At 39.9% G+C, this 22,003-nt stretch overlaps 1 long non-coding RNA gene across 2 annotated transcripts in view; it reads left to right on the top strand.

The window, feature by feature from the left end:
* Positions 1-239: 239 nt before the first annotated feature.
* Positions 240-22,003, top strand: part of LOC125184567 (uncharacterized) — a 151,898-nt gene continuing 130,134 nt past the window's right edge. For both annotated transcript variants that reach the window (XR_007168786.2, XR_010831079.1), the window contains exon 1: positions 240-1,333. This is a non-coding gene — a long non-coding RNA (uncharacterized lncRNA). The remainder of the gene's footprint in view (positions 1,334-22,003) is intronic.

Raw genomic sequence — 22,003 nt, 5'->3', positions numbered from 1 at the left:
ATTGGTGCAAGTTACATTTCAGAGACTTCCGCAGATGCAATGATCTGCTTACAAAGGAGTACTAAGATTAAGTATTAAAAAAAAAAAAATTTGGAAGATATTTTTTAGAAATGGCGATCAGAATTTATTGGTATATGATGCATAAACAGAAAAAGCAGAAAGAGATTTAAAATTATAGTATTGATTTTGCATTTTTCTCCGATTTTAAATAGATTTCTAGATGTCTGTAACAATGAGACTGTAATGTCAAGTGTTACAGCATGACAATCAAAATCTAATATTCCAATGCACTGTTCCCAAAGAAGATGGCAATCTTGAAAACTAGTAAAACAGTTGAATTCAAAGAACCTTCCTTGAACAAATGTCTAAATTACGTATTACTTCTGTCACTTTCAAGGAACATCAAAATCAGCATGCTTCTTTAAGCAATGTCCAAAGGGGAGTGAAAGGACTTCATTGTTTATGGTGTAAATGTTTTTAAGCATTAAATGGCAGCCTATATTGTTTATATTGGATTTAGATCCAAAGCAGCTCTTGAAGCTGTTTTGTCAGGTGTTAAACTGCACGTAAAGACACCACGTTACTGCCTTGCAGTTGTATCATAAATTATCAGATGATAAAAAGAGGACAATGCACTACTATTGTAAAGAAGAGCTATAAAGCATATGAATCTTCTGCAGATATCAATAACATGGCAGTCAGATTAAAATCTGAGTATTTTTATGTTGTCTGGGCCTGAAGTGTTTATTTACCTTAAATCTATTTTCTGCCTTGTGAGTTGTTGAGGTTTGCAAGTATTTACGGTCAAATGGATCTGAGGCTGAACACATGACCCAATCTAAGATCTTGGAGGTCAGAGAAAAAGCCATCATTTCTCTTGTGTCTACCACTGGGTTTGAGGAACACAGATATTTATATATGCGCTGGTCGGGGGGATGAGATTTTTGCACTATAAACTTGTCATTTTGTTGAAATATACAGAGTGGTTGTTTACTTCTAAATGTAAATCATAAGGCACAAACAGACATTAGGACTGCATATTCTATCTTGTAGATTCAGTACAAAACCATGCACCCAGGATGGATATTTCAAAGCTCATGAAAACAACAGATCCATGTTTACCTACAATTTATTTGCAGGCTGCAGCTGAATTGGTTAACAGCTGATGCAAATTGTTATGAGTGAGTAAAGGGCCCACCCTCCTTGTAACTCTACTGAAACAGAAAGACCTGTAAAAAATACCTCTCCCAATTTTGAAGAAATTGTCTTGTGGCCTTCAGTTGCTTTTTGTTTTAATCCAGTTTATATGCTTAATCCTTAAAGGCAAATAAAGGTAAGCAAATGGAAATGTTCATAATTTCCTTCTCCAGTTGATACATGGCATTTTTGGTTGTGTTGTGCTGGAAACTGAAGTCACAGCTTACATTTCCGATATCATATAAGAGACTCTTTAGGGGATTGTATTTTACTGGCTCAAAGTGCATGGATATTTCAAAGTGGCAGCATCTAGCTGCAATCTCTATAATCTGCCAGCAGTACATATCCCAAGGGAATGATGACCGGAATGCAAATATATTGTTTTTAATCATAATAATAATATTACTGAACCTTCTACATGTCATTCTCATCTCTTGAGAAATATTCAAATTTAGCTTAACATTCAACCTAGTCAGCCTAATTGGCCTTGCCTACCCTAGACTTTGGTTACAGAATTTTGCATCTCTGTAAAATATATTCCTTGCAGCTTCAATCTTTCCCTTTTCTGATGCCAAGCATAGTATACATTTGTATTGCACAAGCCTGTAGTGCAACTAGGAATTTTTCCCTTTTGTTTTGTTTCATCAGAGGTTGTAGTATTGTACTGAATGGGCAAAAATGTGAGCAAAATGTGCTTTGAGGTTCAGGCAAAGAAAAGTTATCTAAACCTGGCTAGCAAAAGCACATGGTTCTGACAACTGTTATCTCATTACCACTGGGTTTTATTCCTCCTTGTTTACAAGGTGGTGTACTTTCAGGATTTCAGAACGTTTCCATTGCCTGACATGGAATAATTTGTAGATTTATTTTGTTACTATTCATTAAACTGTCATATGTGTTATAATCAACCCAGCTATTTGGGTGTGAGCCTGAAAATGGAATATTGAAATAACACATTAATTCCTGCTAACTTCAGTGGAAGTATGTGGTATTGTTCTTCCAAAAAAAACAATCTTAAATTTTCAGGACTCAGCAAAGCTTAAAAAAATATTTTTGTTGTTGTTTTTCTTTTTTCTTTTTTTTTCTTGTTTGTTGGCTTAGTCTAAGCACTGCTGTGGACTATTCAAAGAGTGTTTTCTAATAGCAAATATTAGGATGCTTATTGTACAAGAACTCTGCAACAGCAGCAGCAGGAGAGTATGAATCTCCAAACTCTTAACTCTGTGTTAGCCAGGGAAGAGGAGTACCTAGGAATGGTTTGTTCCCTGTCGGGGCTGTTAAAATTACATTGAGTCAGAAGGAGCTGGGAGATGGTGGAATAAAAAAACAAAAGGTTTCTGTTTGTTCTGCTACTTTTGGACAACTCTTTTTTGCCCCTGAAAGACAGAAAGTTGAGCCAAAGATGATTTAGGAAGTGAAGTTCTTCCCTAGCCTTGTTTACCCTTCCTGGATGATATCTCACCAACAGATCCTTATGCATTAATCCTTTTTTTTTTTTTTTTCCTTTTTTCTTCTTCTTCTTCCCATTTCAATGCTGAGCCTTGGCTTCCATCAAAGATTTTAGGGAACAGGGAAAAGAGGACTTTTCATTACTTTCTCCTGCTTGTAAGCTCTTCTCTGGGGATTAAAATTCTACTTTCCGTAATCTCTGTCCTTAATGTACGTTAAAGCTTTCTTTGTCCTTCCAACAGACACTTAGCTATTCTTAATAGGATCATTGGAGATTGCGCTTCCTAAGCATGTTATAGGTTTGAAGAGTCTTACAAGGTTTGTTGTGGTTCAGGAGAGTGGAAGAAATCTTGAAAGAAATATCTCTTCTGGATCATGTCTACATAATCCCGTGGAAAGAGCTCCTTTCACATTACCTCCAGGCTTGGCTAATGCTTTGTTAGCCAGAGCAGTTACCTTAGTTTCAGTACCACTTTGCTTTTGTTTTTATTACCTATGTAACTGGGAAATTATTTTAAAGTCCAAATACTCTGAAAATGGAGAAACAATTACAGGATGGATCATTTTGAGGACATCTAAAATAGAAAGTCCAATCTCTTTTTAAACTTATATGTCTCTTTTGTATCTCAGAACAGGGTATATAAATATGAATAAAGTATAGCTTGATCTGTAAAATAATTACTGTGAGAGTGAAATTTGACAATGTTAGCTGGTGATCGCTAACTGAAACAACTAGCAATCAGTAGTGGCTGTAAGCCTTGGCTATCAGACTACAGTTTGGTCAACCACATGAAATGATGCCATCAAAGTAAGTTATTCTCACAATATCAACCTCGATCAACCTCATCAACTTCTCATGAGGCAATAGCAGGGCTGACACTGAGATGACTTCTTTTATTTAATTGAAGGGATAGTCTCGGTAGTTCAAATTTGACCCCCCGTCTGTGGGTAACTGAGGAAAACGTGCCTTTCTGCTGTAAAGCATTGTTGGAGAAAGAGGGAAGGAAAAGGCTAAACAGCTAGCTGTTATTTATTTGGAGCAGAAGGGCACCGAGTTCCCTTCTCTGCCAAACTGTTTTCTGAGAAAGGCTCACCACTTGACTGAGAATTATGCAAAACTGGGTTGGGTGCATGCATTTTTTTCCTCAGAAGTGTTATTTATGCTCTTTGGTAAAAGTTATCGGTAATAGTGCTTTGTTTTCTTTTAACCGCTATCCTCTGATCATTTAAATGGTAAATTTTGCTATGTGCGTTTAAGGTATTTAGGATCAGTTGGCCATCTAACCTCACTTCAAGTAGTAAAGTTCAGGTTAAAATATAGGTAAGTTTTAATAGCAACGTGGAAAAAATAAATACCAATGAGCTTTGTTTTCTTCTGACAAAAAAGAACAAATACTCCTAGCTGAGGTTTCCCACAATCCTTCTAGATTCATTTAAAGACTTAAAAACATTATTACTATATATTTCATTTAATAAATTTGTATAAGATGGTATTGATTCGTAATTGTTGGTTTGTTTGTTTTGCTTTTTAAAATGGAATCACCAGACACATAGTTAGCATGGGCACACAGACACTTGGATGCTCATTTCTACAATGCTGTCCTAGTAAATGAGTTTATTGGGGTAGAGAAGGACCAAACCCCAGCTGTGTAAATCTGTAAATCTTGGTCTGAATGCCAGTTTGAAGGATTTCTCAGGACCCTCACCTAGTACCATGTTATATTTTAAAATATGCTATTATAAACTTAAAAGATGAATATGCTTGCTATCTAAACATACTCGTTATCTAAATTATTTTCATTGCTTTCATTGGTACTCATTATTTATTTTTATTGTACTTTCATTTTCTTGTCCCATTTCATACATTGCTTTATAAAACCTACAGCATTTTAGCACAAATACCTTGCCTAGCCATTATCAGGAAGCACTTGTTCACTCAGAAAAATGTTGTGAGGTCATTAATGCAATAACTCTTCCTGACAGGTAAGGAGTTAAACTCGTGACAAGTTCCCAGCACTAAAAGGGCAGATGATTAATTTTTGCCTGTTGTGAACAAGGTAGTCTTGATAGAGAAAGTACCAAGCCTTCTGGTCGTCCAGAACATCAGTCTATTTGCCAGGACCCACACAGACTGCTCCAGTATAAAATTGCAATAGCTGAGCAGCTGGTTTAAAATGTCTGGAAGGAATATAACGTGGATTATCTCAGGAAGCAATTACCAAATAGCAGTAATTTATAAGAGGGACTGATTCTTCATTTCCCAGTGGTGTAAATCCAGTGTACGGGCACTTTTTAGAACAAATTGCCACTAGAACTGTTTTTTCCCTGAAAGAAATAACTTGGTGCTATGAACGTCTGAAAGCTAAATTCTTCTTGAAGCTATTCAGAGTGAAAGTGTGTTTTGGCCAAAGCATGTATTTACATTGAAACGCTGATCAAAATGCCACCGAGGTTCAAAAGGCAAGTGCCTGGGGTGGGTTTCTCTCCCGTCAGATGCTGTCATCATATCCAGAGGGCGACTCCATGTCCCAGGCTTCCAGGGGCCACTGTTTCAGGCTGCTTCCAGCAAGAGACTCCCCTGGAGCTGCCAGGGTTGCAGTTTCAGGGCAGCCTGGCTGTATTCACATAGTTGCATGCTTTTGTAGTTAATGTTTTTCACAGAATTCTCCCTCTGCAACAAATTTCAGGGACTCTGCTTCCCATCCTGACTAGCAGCTGAAACTCCCCCATCTCATGGTCAAATGGAGACTGTGTTTTGAGCACACTCACTCCACTGTGCCTAGGCTTTATTTATTGACTATAAGCCACACATTGCTGTTTCCAGACAGTATGAAAATGAATCATCAGCTGGACATTCTGAGTATGTCACTGTATGCTGAGTGCATACAATTGCTGGGTGCATACCAATTGCACGTGGGAGTGATAATGGTCCATCGCTGATCTGGTTAATGAAAATTTCTGTAGGTGATGCTGCTCTGAGCCTGTTTGCAAACAAAGAAACAGCCGGCAGCAGAAAGGCCTGCAAGGCAGGCTATATGCTGAGAGTTATGTGGCATCATTATGCGCGTGTAGGCGGTTGAGATATTTGTGGTGAAATCGTGGCCTCATTGAAGTGGGTGGCAGCTTTCCCACCGCCTTCAGTTTGGCCAAATACTAGCCTTTCTGATGGTATTTACTCAGAACACTTGACTGAGTTCAGTGGAGACTTAGTGGCATAAAATGCAGCAAGATGCTGTTGCCTTACAAAACGAGCTCTGAAATCAGTTGACGTCCATAGGCTTTGTATTTGTTCCACTGTCTAAATTTTGCGTCAGTTTTCACTCTGAATGGCTTTAGCTTGGAATATAGCAAATATATGGAGATGATCTGTAAGTTCTCTGTGGGGATTTGCAATTTTCTTGCTAAACAATTCTCTACATAATAAGAATAAATGATCAAATTCAGGTTGGATAAAAACCAGCACTATTGCAAAGTATGTAGGCTTCCAGAACAAGATGACCTACAGATGCCTGATGGACTAAAACACATTTGAAAAGCCTCTCTCTTTCATGTGTATTTTCCATGGAATAAGAATGATAGAAAGAGGAAAGCCTGATTTTTAGTATTAAGCAGCAACATCAGTGTATTATGTGGAGGCTGACCTTGTCTGTGTGTTTCTGTGTTGATCTGAATGTGTTGGGTTTCCTCGGGGCTCAATTCCTGGCAAGGAAACACTCTTGCACAAAGTCTATGAATTACTGTTACTTTATAACACTGGGATATAAAAATCCCAGGTATTTTTGTGCTTTTAGAAAAAGACTGTAGGTTTGTTAGCAGTGTATAACAAGGTTCAGTGAATCTGGAGGGAGAGGGCATATAACCTCTGGAAGGAGACTGTGCAATTATCGCTCACAATACCATTCAGTAATGCTGTCCCTGCTGCGACATATCCATCTTAGACTGTAAGACATATAGCTGTGCCTTATCATCAAAATCTATTTCAACTGGTATGGCTTAGATCGTCCTGTTTTCTCATTTGTCTCTGGTATTTCCTGGTCTTTAAATCTCCAGACCACCTGGGGCTCTTAACCCCCTTTAATAAATAGGTCCATCACATTTCCCCCGTGTTCAAAAATGGCACAGCTGCTTCCAATATGCTATGCAAGGATCATAAAAATAAGTACAGTATAAAACATTATTACAGCCCTACTTCCAGTTTCTTCAGCATGGCTCATTTTGAGACATTAGCCGTTCTGCAAACTCTGCCATGATTATTCTTTCCAATTGCTCTCTTTTAAAGTAACCAGGTCAGATGCTGGTATCTTAGGCCATGCGGTAGCTCTTTAATAGCCTCGAACAAATCTGCATGTTTAAAGAAAGGTAGGCAGCATCCTATCCCCAGAGCTTTTCATCTCCCAAAGGAAGCTGCTTCCTCTTCTGCCTGGGCTCTGGGATGCACAGCACTGGCATCGCTTGCATAGGGTGCAGGGCAGTGTCCGCGTGTGGTCTGCAGTGGTGGGTCCTCAGTTTGTCCCCTGCTTTTGGTGTCTGCAGGCACCATCTCTTGTGGACAATAGTCTCTCACACTAATGGGTCTGGACAGAGAGGAGCCGTGGCTTTCAAACAATATTTCCCTGAAATACTGCCTGAACTCGTGCTGCATCTGTGACCTGGGCTAACAGAGTAACTGTCAAAAGCTGGTGCATGGTGTTTGGGTTTTCTATTCCTAATCCGGTCATTCTTTTCACATCAATAGAGACAATATAAATGTCTGTATACATACATCTCTGCAGAGCTCAGGGGTTTATTTAAACACATTACAGGATGTTTTCAGGAATTAGCAAATTGTGGGTGATGCTGGCCTTGTTGAGGCTCAGCACCAACACCTACATGGTGACTGCAGCGTGGGTCAGGATTTTACCCAGCCCGCTTGTACTGTACAGTACTTACAAAATGTAAGCAGTTGCAAATAAGGAGCAAACAGTCTGAGGTTCCTCATTTGTATTTAACTTACATTATAAGCAGACATCTGCAGATCATTATACAGAAAGAAATCCATCAGAGATAGTAAACCTAATTCTCAACTATAATCTGTTTTGTTTTCATTGTGTGTCATATTTGTTGTTGGTTTGGTGTTGTTGGTGTGTTGTTTTTTTTTTTTGTATTGTTTTTTGGTATTTTTTTAGTCACTTCAGAGGTGCCGTTACATAGACTCAACATCAACATGTATGCTAGTTGACAATAATCTGTTTAGACTACTGCACTTACAATTTTTTCTCCTTGAGAATGAGATTGTGTATGTGATTTAGGCAGGAGACAGTGCAGCAATGCCATTTTGTTGGCACCCAGTGTCTGATGACTTGCACCTCAGGCTGCATGTGGCATTAATATACTTTAGCTGGTCCTCTTCCAGGAGCAAGATAACATTTTTCAGTGCCTCTCAGTATGTTTCGTTGGAGCATACGGCTGCAGTATCCCCACTTCTCAAGAGATGTCCGCCTCCCTGGAGCTCTCTGATGGCTTGCGTGACACCCAGTGGGGGTCACTACACATAAATAGTCAGAAATGGCAAGCTGCAGCCCTGTGCAGTAGAAGTGTGGGCACCACCTGAGAAAGACCTTCTTTTCCTGGCTCTGTTTGCCCTGCTCTGTTTTGGGCCTTGGGAAGGGACACGAGCAGAGGACCTCCAAGGAATCATCGTCCCAACATGTAATGTTGTCCAGACAGTTCAAAGATTTAGAAATTCTGGAAATGAAATATCTTTCCAAGAAAGAAATGGATTCCTTCCCTCAGTTTAAAAGCATGAACTACATGCAAGATCTCTGTTAATAGCAAATTATCAGGGGTCTTTTCTGTTGGGGTAACCTTTGAACTAAGTACTTCTGCAGATGATTCTGTCTTCTTTTCGCATGTCATTTTTCATGCTACATTTGCTGCTCTTCAGTCCTGTCAGTGACTAAATAAGGACTTTAACCCTCATAACCCACATTCTCTCCAGTGGTCCCATTCTGAGCTTGGCATGCCCGTCCAGGAATGCGGACGCTTGTCGTAGCAGCGGAGCGTCATCAGAAAGGTATGGGCTGTGACCTCGCAAGGGCATCACAGAGCAACAGCCAAGATCTGGATAGAAAAGGCCCCATTGTCACCTAAATATAGTTTCATCACAGACGGCATGGAAAACAAGAGCTGCAAATGATATTTTATCTCCTGCAGATGATTTTGCTTCCAACTTTTCTTCTCTGTGTGGCCAACTGTGAAGATCTTTTTAAAAGCTGGAAATCTGTTCTTAATCCAGTCCATTTAGAAGTAAGTATTGCTACAAAACCAGAGCATAACAAATGGATAACAAAATGCTCTTACCCTAGAAGTACAGAATGACAGTGCTTTCAGATGAACTCAGTCACCTTTAACTAAACCTTCATCGCTATTTTAATGTTTCTCTTTCCTTCACACAGCCAAAAGGCACTGATTATGGATCTAATCACCAATTAAGTGGCCCAACAATATCCCCAGTAAGAAGGAAAAAAAAAAAAGAGCTAGAATAAAAGTTACAAGTTTGACTATAAAAATGATGACTGACAAATTGGCAAGTAGACAAAGTATTCTAAGAACTTTTAATGGTCAAAGAGCCAGACAGAAGGTATTGGGGTTATTTTGGGCATAAATAGAACCCAAAATCCCAATTTGCCCCCAGGATTTTCACTTTTTTTTTTCTTTCTAATAGTTTTCCATGTTTTGTTTGAAGTGTTTTCTTGTTTGTTTGTTTTCAAGTTAAAACTTAGATATATTCTCAGTGATGACTAGTCAGTTTCCATTCTACCTTCTGTTTAGTCCCTGTTCCTGGATTAAGACTGTCTATAAATCCTGCAGTAGATTAGACCTTGTTTTCAAGCATCCTAGACCTTTCTGTGTCTCCCAGAATGAAAAAGACATCAGATTATTTCCGTCCACATCTCTGTTGTCCAGAAGATGTTTGCACCATTCAGCATTAGGAGTGCAACTCATGAACTATTTGCTGCAACCTCATGCATCCATGAATCTGGCTCCTTCCCATGTGCATGAATCATTCGCAACTAGGCCTGGATCCCTGTGAATGTGTACAACCTCTTATTTTTAGCAACCACTTATTTTTGTCAAGAAAGTGTTGACTTCTCTGCTGGGTCCCTTGGGTTCTCCTGCTCTCAAATGCCAGCAAGCCTCCGGTACCATGGGCCACAATGCTGCTGGTTGCACTGCCTTTCCTATCAGCCGGGTAATGGGCTGAGCAACCATTCGTGGCTTTCAATGCTGAGAAGTACCAATGCGAATGATCTGTCACATCTGAGAGGGACTTGTTGTCGCTGTTAAGCCCAGGAACCTCTGGATTGTCAGGAGTCCCTCTCCACCATTAGGAATAAAATTTTCTCTCTCTTCCAAAAATGGTAGCGAAGCTGGAAAAGAGAACTGCTTTGTTCCGATGTGGTGATAAAAGTGGGAGATTTGCTGTGTTTGCACATCATGCTTCTATTCTTGAAATGACTTTTACGAACAACGGTAAGGAAATTAAACAGGATTTGAATTTGCCCTTCAGGTTATAAACAGCTCTAGTATTTACAATGCACTTTGCACTTGACTCTGTTGTAGCAGGAATGTTAACAGCAGCTAAATTAAAGTTGCCTAAAGATTTCCATTAGCCCAGGCAAAAGATATTTGTAAGTGTGTATATAATCTTTCACTTATGTGAAAAATCAAATAGTTACTTGTAATTCTTTCCATCTTCATTTTTAGATATATTAAAAGAAGCTCAAACTTCTCAGCGTAGGTCAGTTTTTGGCTCCAGTTTTCTATCTTTTTGACTTTTTTGCCTTTTTTTTTTTTTTCAAGGTCAGGAATTGTGAGAAAGCTCTGATGTGAGACTCGATCTTTGAACAGTCACAGCTACACATGGATTTGCAGAAAGCTCAGCACACAGCACCAGCTCAGCAAAGAGCACTGGGAGAAGCTCACTAGCTTCAACCTCCTTGTGCAGCAGTCCCTGGTTGACAAATGGAGTCCTAGGGCACCCCTTGGTGACTTGCTGAGTGTCATGGATTGTTATCTGGGAGAGAAGATTGTGTGCCTTCAGTTTATGTCCTATCAGGAGAGTGAGCATTTGTGGAGGCCGTAGCTTCTTTGGCAATGTGCTCTTTTGCCTTTTTCTGTCTTTCTTTTTGAGAAAAGAAAAGTTAGTTAAAGTTTATTCTCCTGTGCTTGTAGGAATAAGACTTTCAGATTGACCTAGTTCATTATTATAGGTATATTTTAAATGTGTAAATGAGGCTCTTTTTCCGTCCCTGAAGCAGTGCCTAGACAATAGAGTTAAGAAATTTTAAGTGCCTGTGAATAAGCTGTCGCACTGTTTAGACCTAATCATAACTGAGCAGAAGCTGAAGAGCTGCTTTGCATGCAAGTTGACCTGCATGTTTTATAAGCAGACTCCTCTTGTCAGGCGAGAGGGAGACAAAGGCAGAGGATCTATAACTTATCCTCTCATGTTTATGGGAGAGTCACCTGCAGCATGATTACAGGGCCGCATGGTGTTGGTTACTTACCCATAAACTGTAGGATACTGGGTTGTTGAGCATTTGAATCTATAGGAAAGCACCCTGTAGCACTTCAGCTTCGCCCTTCTTCACCACCAAGAACAGTGGCCTCCATCCATATATCCTCAAGAATTCTTTCTGTCCAACGTACATCTCTATTCCCCTCTTGCCCTAGGGTACATCTTTATTTGCTATCCAAATATCTAATATCTTGATGAACTACATAACTGAGATAACAGTCTAGACTTTCTTCTGGTCTACCACGGAGTGGCCATCTTTAAATTTAGAGTTGTTTCTGTGCCTCATTTAACAGATGCAGAAATGGGCATGCATTGCTATTCAGACTCGAATCAAGGCACCTTTGCTCTGGTAGTCCACAACCTACTGCAAGCACTACTGGAGACTGTGCAAGAACTCTGCTACATGCAAATATAGGGTAATTCACTTTCAGTTGGCCTTATCTGCATCTCTAATAGATCATGGCTTAAATATTGAAGTACAAAAGCTTAATCATTAAAAATATTCTTACAGAAAAATAAAAAATCTGGAAACTTTGGCTTTGATATAAATATTAAAACTGTTTTTGAAGTTTGTTAAATTTTTGATACCTTGTGTCCCTGGACCCATAACCATGCTTTTTATTTATATTTTACTTATATTCCCCATCTTCTGAACTTTCTCTAAGGTACCTTCTCCTTTGTAATATGCCATTTTAAAATTAAAGGAGCAATCCTACATGCACCGTACTAGATGAGACCAATGTAGCGATTTTAGGTAACTCAAGCAATAATAGGATGTCCTCTGTAATATTTTCCAGTCTTTTACAGAGATGCTGTGTAGCCCAAGGTATCTGAATGAGACTCTGGTCATGCATATATATTTTATTATTATTATTAATTTATTTCCTGTAGGTTACACTACATAAGTATTTGCTGTTACAGCAACAGACACTTTGCATATTCAGTTATAACGTTGTTTGGTTACACAATGCAATATGCAATTACTTCTCTGCTGCGGGTTTTGCTACCAGTAAGGCTCGTGTTTCTGCAGCCAAAAGATATACTGGAAGATTCCTTTTCCAAAAGCTTAACTAAACTAACAAAACAATTGTGGATTGCAATTGATATGTCACTGGAATGTGTGTTCTTTACAAAATCAGGTTAATCTGGGAGAATTTATTAGCTGTGGTCCTTCTCCTCAGAGTAGCAACATGGGAGGGAACTAGTATTCCTGAAACACTGATAGAAGTCGTACATGGAGGAAATGCTGCATTTCCTTTGTTCTTTACATGTTCTATAAATATTTCATGTGTTTGTTAAAGCTGTGTTATTTCTGGAAGCATGCCTACTCTCTTGTTTAATTTTTCCTGAATCCTTCAGGGCTGTAGATAGTTTGGGATACACAGAAATTTAACATTCCATATTTATGCTCTTGCTAATAGGCACCACATGAAGATTAGAAATGTAAACAGGTTGTGAGGAACAGAGAGGGAAATTTCTAGCACATCTAAAAAAGGACTGGACTTAGAGTCCTTTGGATAAAAGACTATTACATTTCTATTACTCATACTTGTGACTTTCCATCCTTCTCACAGGAAAAAAAAAAAAAGAATAAGAAATGTCATCAGAACATCCTAAACTTGATCAGATATCGAGAAAGTCCTGCTGAGTTTTGAATCTTGACACTGAATTACAGCAAAAGATTTTTTTATCAGTAATACCTTCTTTTTCCATCTCCATATATTCATTTATCACAGCCAGTGGTTATTCACAGCTTCTCTTGATCATAGCCAGATTCTTTCCCTTGGGAGAAAGTATTTCTTAATATGGAAAGGTTCTCCATTTACCTCTGCAAGTAAATAAAATCACTTTGTTTCCTTTTTCTTTCCATAATCCGAACATGCTTACCTCCCCTTGCCCAGCTCTGAATGAACAGCTGTGATGTTCTATGGCAGTATGTGCAACAAAGATGTTTAAATATCAGAGAGAGAAAAATAAATAAAACTTTGAGTCCATAAATATGCTGAGATAAATTAATAAAAATGTTGAACTGCTTTCAGAAATGACTCACTGCTTGTACCATCCAGTTAGAAACACAGGTCAAATGATGAAAATTTGTTTGGATCACAAATATGAGTTTTAACATGGCCATGATGTATAAATCATTCTTTAAAGCGGAGTATAGGGGCCTGTGTTCCTCAGGTGCTTATGAAAATTTTACTCATGGTTTTATTTTGCATTCTCTTCCACTGTTTGTTTGTTTGTCTAAATATCTGTATGGAGGAGTCAGTGAAAAATGAATCATGGATAACGGCTCTCTGATCTTTCAGATATAGTAGCAACGCTGTTTTGAAAGGAGTCATCCCCAAAAAAGGACTCATTCTCTTGAACAGCTCCCTTTTTACCTCAGGGACCCATATCTTTGCCTGGAAATTCAGGAGTGATGCTGGCTTGGTAATGTCCATTGGGAGTCACTAGAAAAACATATAAAAGCTGTGCATGAGTAGATTTTTCCAATGCAACTGGAAAAAGAATGATTTCACCTTATGCTGTGTACAGAGGTGAAGTAGTGTAAATCTATACTTAAGCCTCAGAATCATGTTTTCAGGATATATTTTCCTTGATTACTGGCATCTTCAGGCTGAACTGATAATGTACAGGATATTTGATACAACACTAGATTGATATATGTAGGGTGAGCTTTTGATTGCACGATAAATAGTGAAAAACAGGAGGAGTCCAACTAAAAGTAATGAGATTCCTCACAGCATAAAATGCTGAGCAGAACGTATAGGGCTGTCAAAGTATGGTTTCTTGTATTTTGAACTCCTCCTTCTACAAGGTAGGTAGGAAAGGTCAGGTTTATATTGAGAAAACAGGAGGCTGGTTGGTGCATTAAATCTTGAGGGCCTTTTTTCTATTTCCAAGAAATAGAATAGGAATCCCATGCACACCCCAGAAAACAAAAGGCCCAGAGAACAGAGACCTGAATCGTCTGATCTCCCCAGAGATTCAGCATTTTTATTTGTAGTGATGATATCTGTAAGAAAGTAAGGCAGCGGCTGATTCACAAACCATAATGGGAGTTTCAAGGGTATTTGCTCAGTGAGTGAAATCTTCGGATCATGACTACAGGTCTTGGCAATTGCTCAGTTATTTTTACTGCAGTTTTGAAACTCATCTGTTCTATTTCCACGTGTAAAACAAAACCCACGCAGGTTTCTTGTGTTATATTAGCATTCTCCTATTTGAAGTTCTAGCTTTTTGAGATCCCACATATCAAAATGGAGACCCCAAATTAAAACAAAACAAAACAAAAAAAATCAACAGTGTTCTTTGTTTCTCTACGGCAACAAATAATTAAGAAAAATCTTTGCCTAAAAATTCATTGGTTTAGGGGTTTGGCTCTACACACCAACACGTTAACTGAGTGTAACTATTTAGAAAGCATCTTCTCCTGTAAGCCTAGCTATCCAAACTAAAGTAAAAAGAGCTTTTGAAGCAGTCAACTGTTTTGCATCTTTCAGCAGTGCCACGTAAAACTATTTGAAATAGACACCTCTTAGAGTCAACAAAAGCTTCTCCTGACAACAGAGGAGGAGGATCAAGCCATAAAAGGAAAAATGAATTGTCTTGCCCTAAAATTTGTTGGCATGCTAGAGTCAGGGCCCATTTTCCTCCTGCCACGGGTAAATGAGATGTATGTCAAAGATGCTGGCACCACTGACACAGCCATAGCCTTCCTTATGATCCCCATTTATACTGCAGAACACCCCACAAGAGGATAGGCCCTTTAAATGTAATGCCGTAGGGAATTTCCTTCAATAAAACCTTATCTGGATACAGTAGCTCTAGGGTTTTGTGTTGTTTCCATGGATTGCCTTAATGCAGGTGAACTGTTTTAACAATTCTTCATTTGTGTTTGTTTCAGTATTAGGATACCACAAGTATGTATTTATTTTTGATTTTGAGGGCATCTAATCAAGACCTTCTTGAATGTAATGTCTTTTTTTTTCTCATTTACAGAGACTTTTCATCAAGTTCAAAACATTCCAGTCCAGCCCAGCCCTCTAAGAGTATTCACTATAAAAATATATATATATATAAATATTTTTTTAAATGACTCACCTTAAGAGGCTGAAAGAATTACATTATGTCATTTCAAACCCTGCCCACTCTTTTTAGTTTCTACTGGACTTTTAGACTGCCTTCAGAAATCTGAGATAATTTTATTTTCCTGCAAAATCTTAGCTCTTTACAGTCATTTGTACCGGTGTTTGATCTGTGAAATCTTGATTTAGACTTCCTGGCAGATTTGTACTGAACAGCATCTAATCCCTTTTAGGACGTGTTCTGTAGGGTGAAAGAAATTTTTTAACATAGGGAAAATTTTAAAAAGGGCTTTACCTAGAAGATTTCCTTTAACTCAGTCCTCTTTAAAACATGAAACCCAACACCAGATAGACACTAATTCCAATTTGTAACAAAACCTGAAAAAGAGGGGAGTGCCAGTGGATATATATAAGTCTCAGTATGAGCCAGACAACTTAATAACACCATTTATTAGAGAAGCCTTAAAGGTAATCCCATTAAAGCTATTCAGCAGAACACAGATATTTTTCTGAAATCTGCTTGGAAGCAGACAGGATTACTTGAATGAAATGTGAGCAGTTTTCTAATAAACCTCATCCCCCCACCTTTTATTCCTGAATGCTGTGGACCTTGGTGCTCTACTGCTCTCTCACTTGATGGATGAGGGGAAATTACTGCTTAGAAGTAGAGAGGGATGGAAAGGTGAATGTACAATCTTCTGCATCTCTTCTCATGAAGGCATGGCATGACAAGAGAGCTTGTTGACACTGCCACAGGTTCCTTTCCTGGCCCTGGACAGTGGCAATTCAGGAAATTCACCTTGCATGGCTGTTAATTTCTGGTAGATAGACTTGGTTTTCATCCATATGGGTACAGCAACAAAAGCAAGGGGGACTAACACATTATACAGAAGGCTTTGCATGGGCATTGTTCCCTCTCATTTTCTTAATGCTTATCGCTACCTGCTTTCCCATCCATGGAAATGCCATGTCTCAAATATGTGAAGTGTCCCCCCCATCCCACCTTGTGTGAGGGGCACTGGCTGGGTTGTTAGCTTTTGGTGAACCCTTGCTGCTGAGAACAAGCAGTGGTGGTTTGAGAGAGGTACAGAGAAGTTTAGAACGACAGGAAACTACGATCTCGTTTGAACTTGAGAAAGGGTGAATTTCTGTTTTAAAGCACTTTATCTAAACAGAGCTTAAGGAAGAAAACCTTGTGAACTCTTGTTAAAAACCTATAGCTATAATTTAGCAACTCCTTTCATCTAGCATGAAGGGTGGTGGGTTTTTTTTGCCTCGAAGAAACAAGGATGCAGTGTTCTCATTTGCATGTACTGTGTCAGTGAAACAGGGGCACTTTCTGGAATGCTCTTTTCACATCTTATTTTACTCTTTTAAATATCTCTGTTTCTCTTGATTTTTTGGAACTCTTTAAGATCACCACAGAAATTGTCCTCAAAAGATAGTAGTTTTTTCTTCTTCTTTTTATGTGAACAGTGTCTGCTGTTATTTAGATTTAACAACATAAGGAGATATCTGTACTCTGTGTAAACATTCTGCAAGTAGTTTAATCCAAACCTACAAGGATATCTGATTTCTCTGAAGGTGTCCATAATTATAAGGCAAAGCTCTGAAGAATGCAATTATTCATTTTAGAAACTTGGGCTGGAACATTGCACGACTGTTTGTTTTAGGCTTGGAAAAAGGAATATGATGGATCCAGAGGATTTTTTTTCTTTTTTTCAGATCAGTGCCTACTTTAGTTTGGGATTGTGTACTGGTATGACAGCAGGGGTGTGCATCAGTGACGCCACCACTTCAGCCAATCCTCCTGGACATTTTCAAGCCCTCTCTGCTGTTTGGAATTTACAAGGCCCTGGAAGGGAGATTTTCATTTTGTATTTGGCTGGATGCTAGGACTTGTTTTTCCTGGTGTGTTGCTTTTGGAGTGTTTGAAGTGCTGCTGGTGGTAGCAGTGTCTCCCCCAAACAGTCAGAGGATAATGCTGCTTTGGGGTACTTAATGTTGTTTCCTATCAGAACTGTTTTACAACTTGACCTCTGGGTAGCAGCTTCCTTCTAGTCAGTGCATAACTAAAAGAAGCTCTCTGCTTTAGACAGGATGATGGCTGGATGGGCTGAAAATTTGCAAGGATACAGGAGGACTGGAAAGCTTTGTTAAGCCTCCCAGGAATGGCTTCTGTGCTTGCTAAGAGATTAAATGCTGCTCTTCCAGTGGTGTGTGATTAAAAAGTGGAAATGATGCCTTTTTTTTTTTTTTTTTCCCCTGAAAAAAGGGGTTTATTGAAGGGTTTAGTGTGCTTTGAAAGTCACTGCTTCAGCATATCTGATTTTGACTTTCTTGATTTTCCCAGCTGAGACTTGTCCTGATGCTTACCAACAACACTGTGTTGATATATCCATAGCCTGTCTGGTGGCTTGCTAGTTAAACATCCCTGATGTACCTGAGACACTTAAAGCTTCCTTCAGTGTCTCAGTAGCACCTCCATCTTGATGAATTATAGAGAAGTATGTGTTGATTATTTTCCAGTTTTTTGGATGAAAGCACAAACAATCCATGCCTTTGTGTTAATTCTGACTCGTGTTCTGTTTCTGCCTTGGATGTTTGGATAACTGGAGACCACATTTTCCAGCATGTCCCTCTTTGTTCTGCTTGCTGTCTCTTCCCTGATTGAACTTTGATTTCATTTTGGCCCGAGGGGAATTAAGTCAAGACATGGAACAAAAGTTAGCTTCCCAAATATTATGGTGGACAGAAAGGGAGGAGGGTGTTACTCATCTTGGAAATATGTCAACTATGTCCATCTACATGCTCTGCCTGGTTAATGTTGATATTAATATGGTCAGGGTTCCTCTGTTGAGTGAATCCATACTCTTTATCTATCCCAAACTGGAAATACTCCCATTTTGGTGTCTTTAGTATGCTTCCTGCATTTCAGTATGTTTTAAACTATTTTTCTTCCTCTTACAATAAAGATTTTGTTTCCAATTTACCCAGGAGCTGTTGAAATTAATTCCTGTTCATGGCAACTTTTCCTTTACAGTGAGCATTTCAATTTGCTTCAATTCAGATGTCAGAGTTCTTACAGCTGGAAGTAGAATGGTTCTACTTGATTTTTTTTTTTTTCTCTAAGTATGTGGAAACGTGTATTTCAAGTGAAACTGATTCTTGATACTGTAGATATTCTTCAGAGGTATAATTGGTCCCTCTTTCAGCTGTCTTTTAATGGACTGCAGAATTAGGTCCTAGTTGATTGTGCTTTCAAAATAGAGCATAGTAAGAAAATGCGTCCGGTTACCAGAAGGCTACATCATCATTAAAAGAAGTGGAGAGGACTCTGAGGATCTTGTGAAACCTGATGACTTGTTTCCTTCTGAGGTGCATCAGAGAAGAAATCAAGAAGTGCAGTGGCTTCTTTCTCTTTTTATTTTACTTCCTTAAGTCAAAATCAGGGTGGGCAGAGCCATAGAGGGGCTACAAAAGACATCTACTTGCTCGTCATTTGAAAGCTTGGTGAAATACTTCCAGCAATAACACACATCCTGAAAAGCAGAGCCTCTGTCATCCTGCAGCCATTTGTGAATAGAGAGCTGATGTGCTGAACAGCCTCACTTGGGAGGAAGGAAGGGGAGGAGGTGCTGCAGAGCTGCACGTGCACTTGTAAGGGTTACAAAGGTTTCGTCTCCTCGCTGGGGCATGAGGGCAAGGCCATGAGAGGGTCATGAATGCTGTCTGTTGTTGAGAGTTTAAAACCCTTTGCTGCTGCCCTTTTCTCTGTTCCATTCACATAGTATAACTAGTTATCTAAACTCTGGGTGCTAGCTACATAGTTTAACCTGATAGCCAGATGGTAGAGGGCTTCCATAAGGCTGAAAGGGATGGAGGATTCATCAGCTACGTTAAACTTCATTTACGGAAGGGGGCAACCAGGTGGTCCCTTCTTTTGTCACTTCATTCCTCTTACAAACCACCAAGCAACCGGATGACCTGGAAGCAAATGCTCCCTGTCAAAGAAATTAATATCTAAATCATTGTTCTCCAAAGCGGAACAAGAATGTACCAGGGTTTCCGGGAAAGTTCATTTTGTACACTTGTCACACATCATTCCTTTCGTTAATATAACAGATTAATTGTTGCTTTGAGATATTTTTCTTTACTCTCCTTCAGGCTATGCACTTTTGATTAGAGGTGACTGAATAATTTATTGCCAAATTGCTTATTGGAAAAGGTTTGCTTTATTCCATGCAGTCCAGAATAATGTATTTTCAAATGATTATTCAAATTATTATTCAAGTGATCCTCAGATAGCTTCAGTGAAAAATTCTTGGTCTAAGGCTTACTTGGAAACAGATTTGTTACAAAAGCAGTAAAGCTACTGAAGAGCATTTTGATATTCAAGGCTGTAGGCTGGTTTGGAGTGGGTGAGCAGGCCTCTTATTTTGATCCACGCCTCGACTGGTTGTTAACCAGTCTGTTATTGGTTTTCTAATGTAAACACACTTGTGTTTTACAACATTCACTTTTTATAAGTATTCTCCACAAGTCATTGAAAATGTACTATTTCTATAAACATCCCTGGTACTAAATTCATTTGAAGTGATATTCACTGGTAAATAAATGTAGATGGTGCAAGAAGACATGAAAGAAAAATCCCTTGGGGAAAGAGTGGGGGAAGAAATCACAGAGATAACATATCCTTTGGAAGTTTTTATATAAATAGACCTACAGATTTCCACATATTTAGTCACTGGAGAAGATTAAAACGTTTGATGTGCAGTTACCATCGCAGATGAAAGCAAAGGTAGTTTTCCAATTGCATTTGGTCCTTATAATTCAAGTGCTGACAATCACCGAAAACCTAATTTAATGAACGTTTTGTAACATCTTCAAGTGCTCCGTGGGAATTCCCCCCTCCCCTTGCCTGGCTGCGCTCTCCCTCTCGCTGCGGTTTCATGTCCATAGGCCCATTACTAGCAAGCCCTTCACATGCCAGCGGCTCTCATCTCTCCTGTTTGCTCTCTGGAGCTGCTCCCACTGGCGCAGGCACTCGACGTGCCTACAGCTGCTCTGCTCTTCTCGGCTCTGTCAGGATATTTGTTTAAGCAACGCAATTGCTTGCGGCTTGGTCAGCACAACAAGGTGAACGCGCTGCCAGTCTTGGGGCTTGGCTCCTCCTCATCCTGTCCCCAGAGGCATGCGCCTGGCACAGCAGAAATGTTGGTGGTCTTCCAAATGCCTGCAAGGTGTCACTCCAAGGCCAGACACAGGTCCAAACTCCCTTCATTGCCCCATCATTCCCCTCACAGAGCTCACTGCCTCTCGCTTCCTCCACCAGTTGGCTCCTTATTACTGCACGGGACAGGCACTAGGCCTCAAAGGGACAACTGCCCTCTGCAGCTTTTCTGTAACGCCCTATTTTTTGTTGTGCCTAACTGGGTTTACTTTCCTGTGGAGAGGCACGGCATGAGGTCCCAGGGAATTGTCACCTATCAATATTGCTCCAATCTTCCTCATGTCTTTCCAGTGAGGGGAAGACTCACGATGCAAGGTTGGAAAGGCAGGTGGTAGCAAATCACAAAGGACATGGGTCACCTTCCCCACTGCTGGTCAGCACAATGCCCTCAGGCAAATGCCTGCTCACCCCTCATCTTCCCTGTACTCTGAGGGAAACGAAGAGATGCAATTTGGGGTGTAGCAAAAAGGTTCCTCTGGAACTAATTGCTTTGCTGGCATTCCTGGGAGCACAGCTATCCCATCAGGGCTGAGCAAGACAGATGTTTATGATCCTGAGCGAAGGAGGAGTTTGGCTGTGTTCAGGAAGGATGCTGTACCCAAGGGGCTAGTGGAAAGCTCCAGGAAGAACTTCTTATTTCTTAGGTAATCTCTGCAACATGAGCCTCTGAGCAGCTCTTAGCCCCAGGGCAGTGCTGTGCTGAAGTCAGCCAAGTGTATTAGGAAGAGCACAGGGAAAGCAGGAAGCCAATGAGAGGGGCAGGAGGAAAGAGAGGCTGTTGGCTTCCTGAATGACCTTAGGACAATATGGTTGCTTATAATCATTTGAGCATTTCTCAGAGAAACAGTTGCAGCAGTCCACAAATGCCGCATAATGTTGTAGAGATGATTTAATGAGAATAACAACTTACTCTGTGACAGCAGTCAGAGGTTGCACCCCACCTCCACCATGAGACAAAATCCTCTCCGGCTTTTCTACTTTATCAGGAAAAGCATGGCTTAGGAGTTAAGCATTGCCACCAGACAGGACTGGGGCAATTCTACCTGTGCAGGCATGGACACGGGGCAGTGCACCAGCAGATGCTTTCCCCAAGGACTGCAAGGTGCTTAGGGTCTTTTCTGTGGCTGTGATCCTTCCCTGCTCCAGGCCAGCAGTTGTGCAGGGCCTCCCGGAGCCACTCTTCATGGGAAGCACCGAACTGTCCCTGGTGAGACCAAGCGGGTCTCCATCATGTCCTGTGGCAGTGACTTTCACAGAGCAGGCTGTGCTCCGTGAGGAAAGGGGGAGTCATTTCACTGCTGGTGGTTTCATGTATCCTCTCCTGCTTTCAGTGAACAATTCTATAAACAGAATTAACGTGGATATTTTTTAACTCGAGAGAAGAAATCAGGGAAAAGTCCCCCTATGGATGTTTTAGAAAGGCTTCCTGGCATAAGCGCATAAAATAAAAGACCAGAAGTTTTTCACATCTTC

This window comes from Anser cygnoides, chromosome 4, assembly GCF_040182565.1.
Source record: "Anser cygnoides isolate HZ-2024a breed goose chromosome 4, Taihu_goose_T2T_genome, whole genome shotgun sequence".
NCBI classification, from domain to species: domain Eukaryota; kingdom Metazoa; phylum Chordata; class Aves; order Anseriformes; family Anatidae; genus Anser; species Anser cygnoides.
This window is presented reverse-complemented; position numbering and strand designations above follow the sequence as displayed.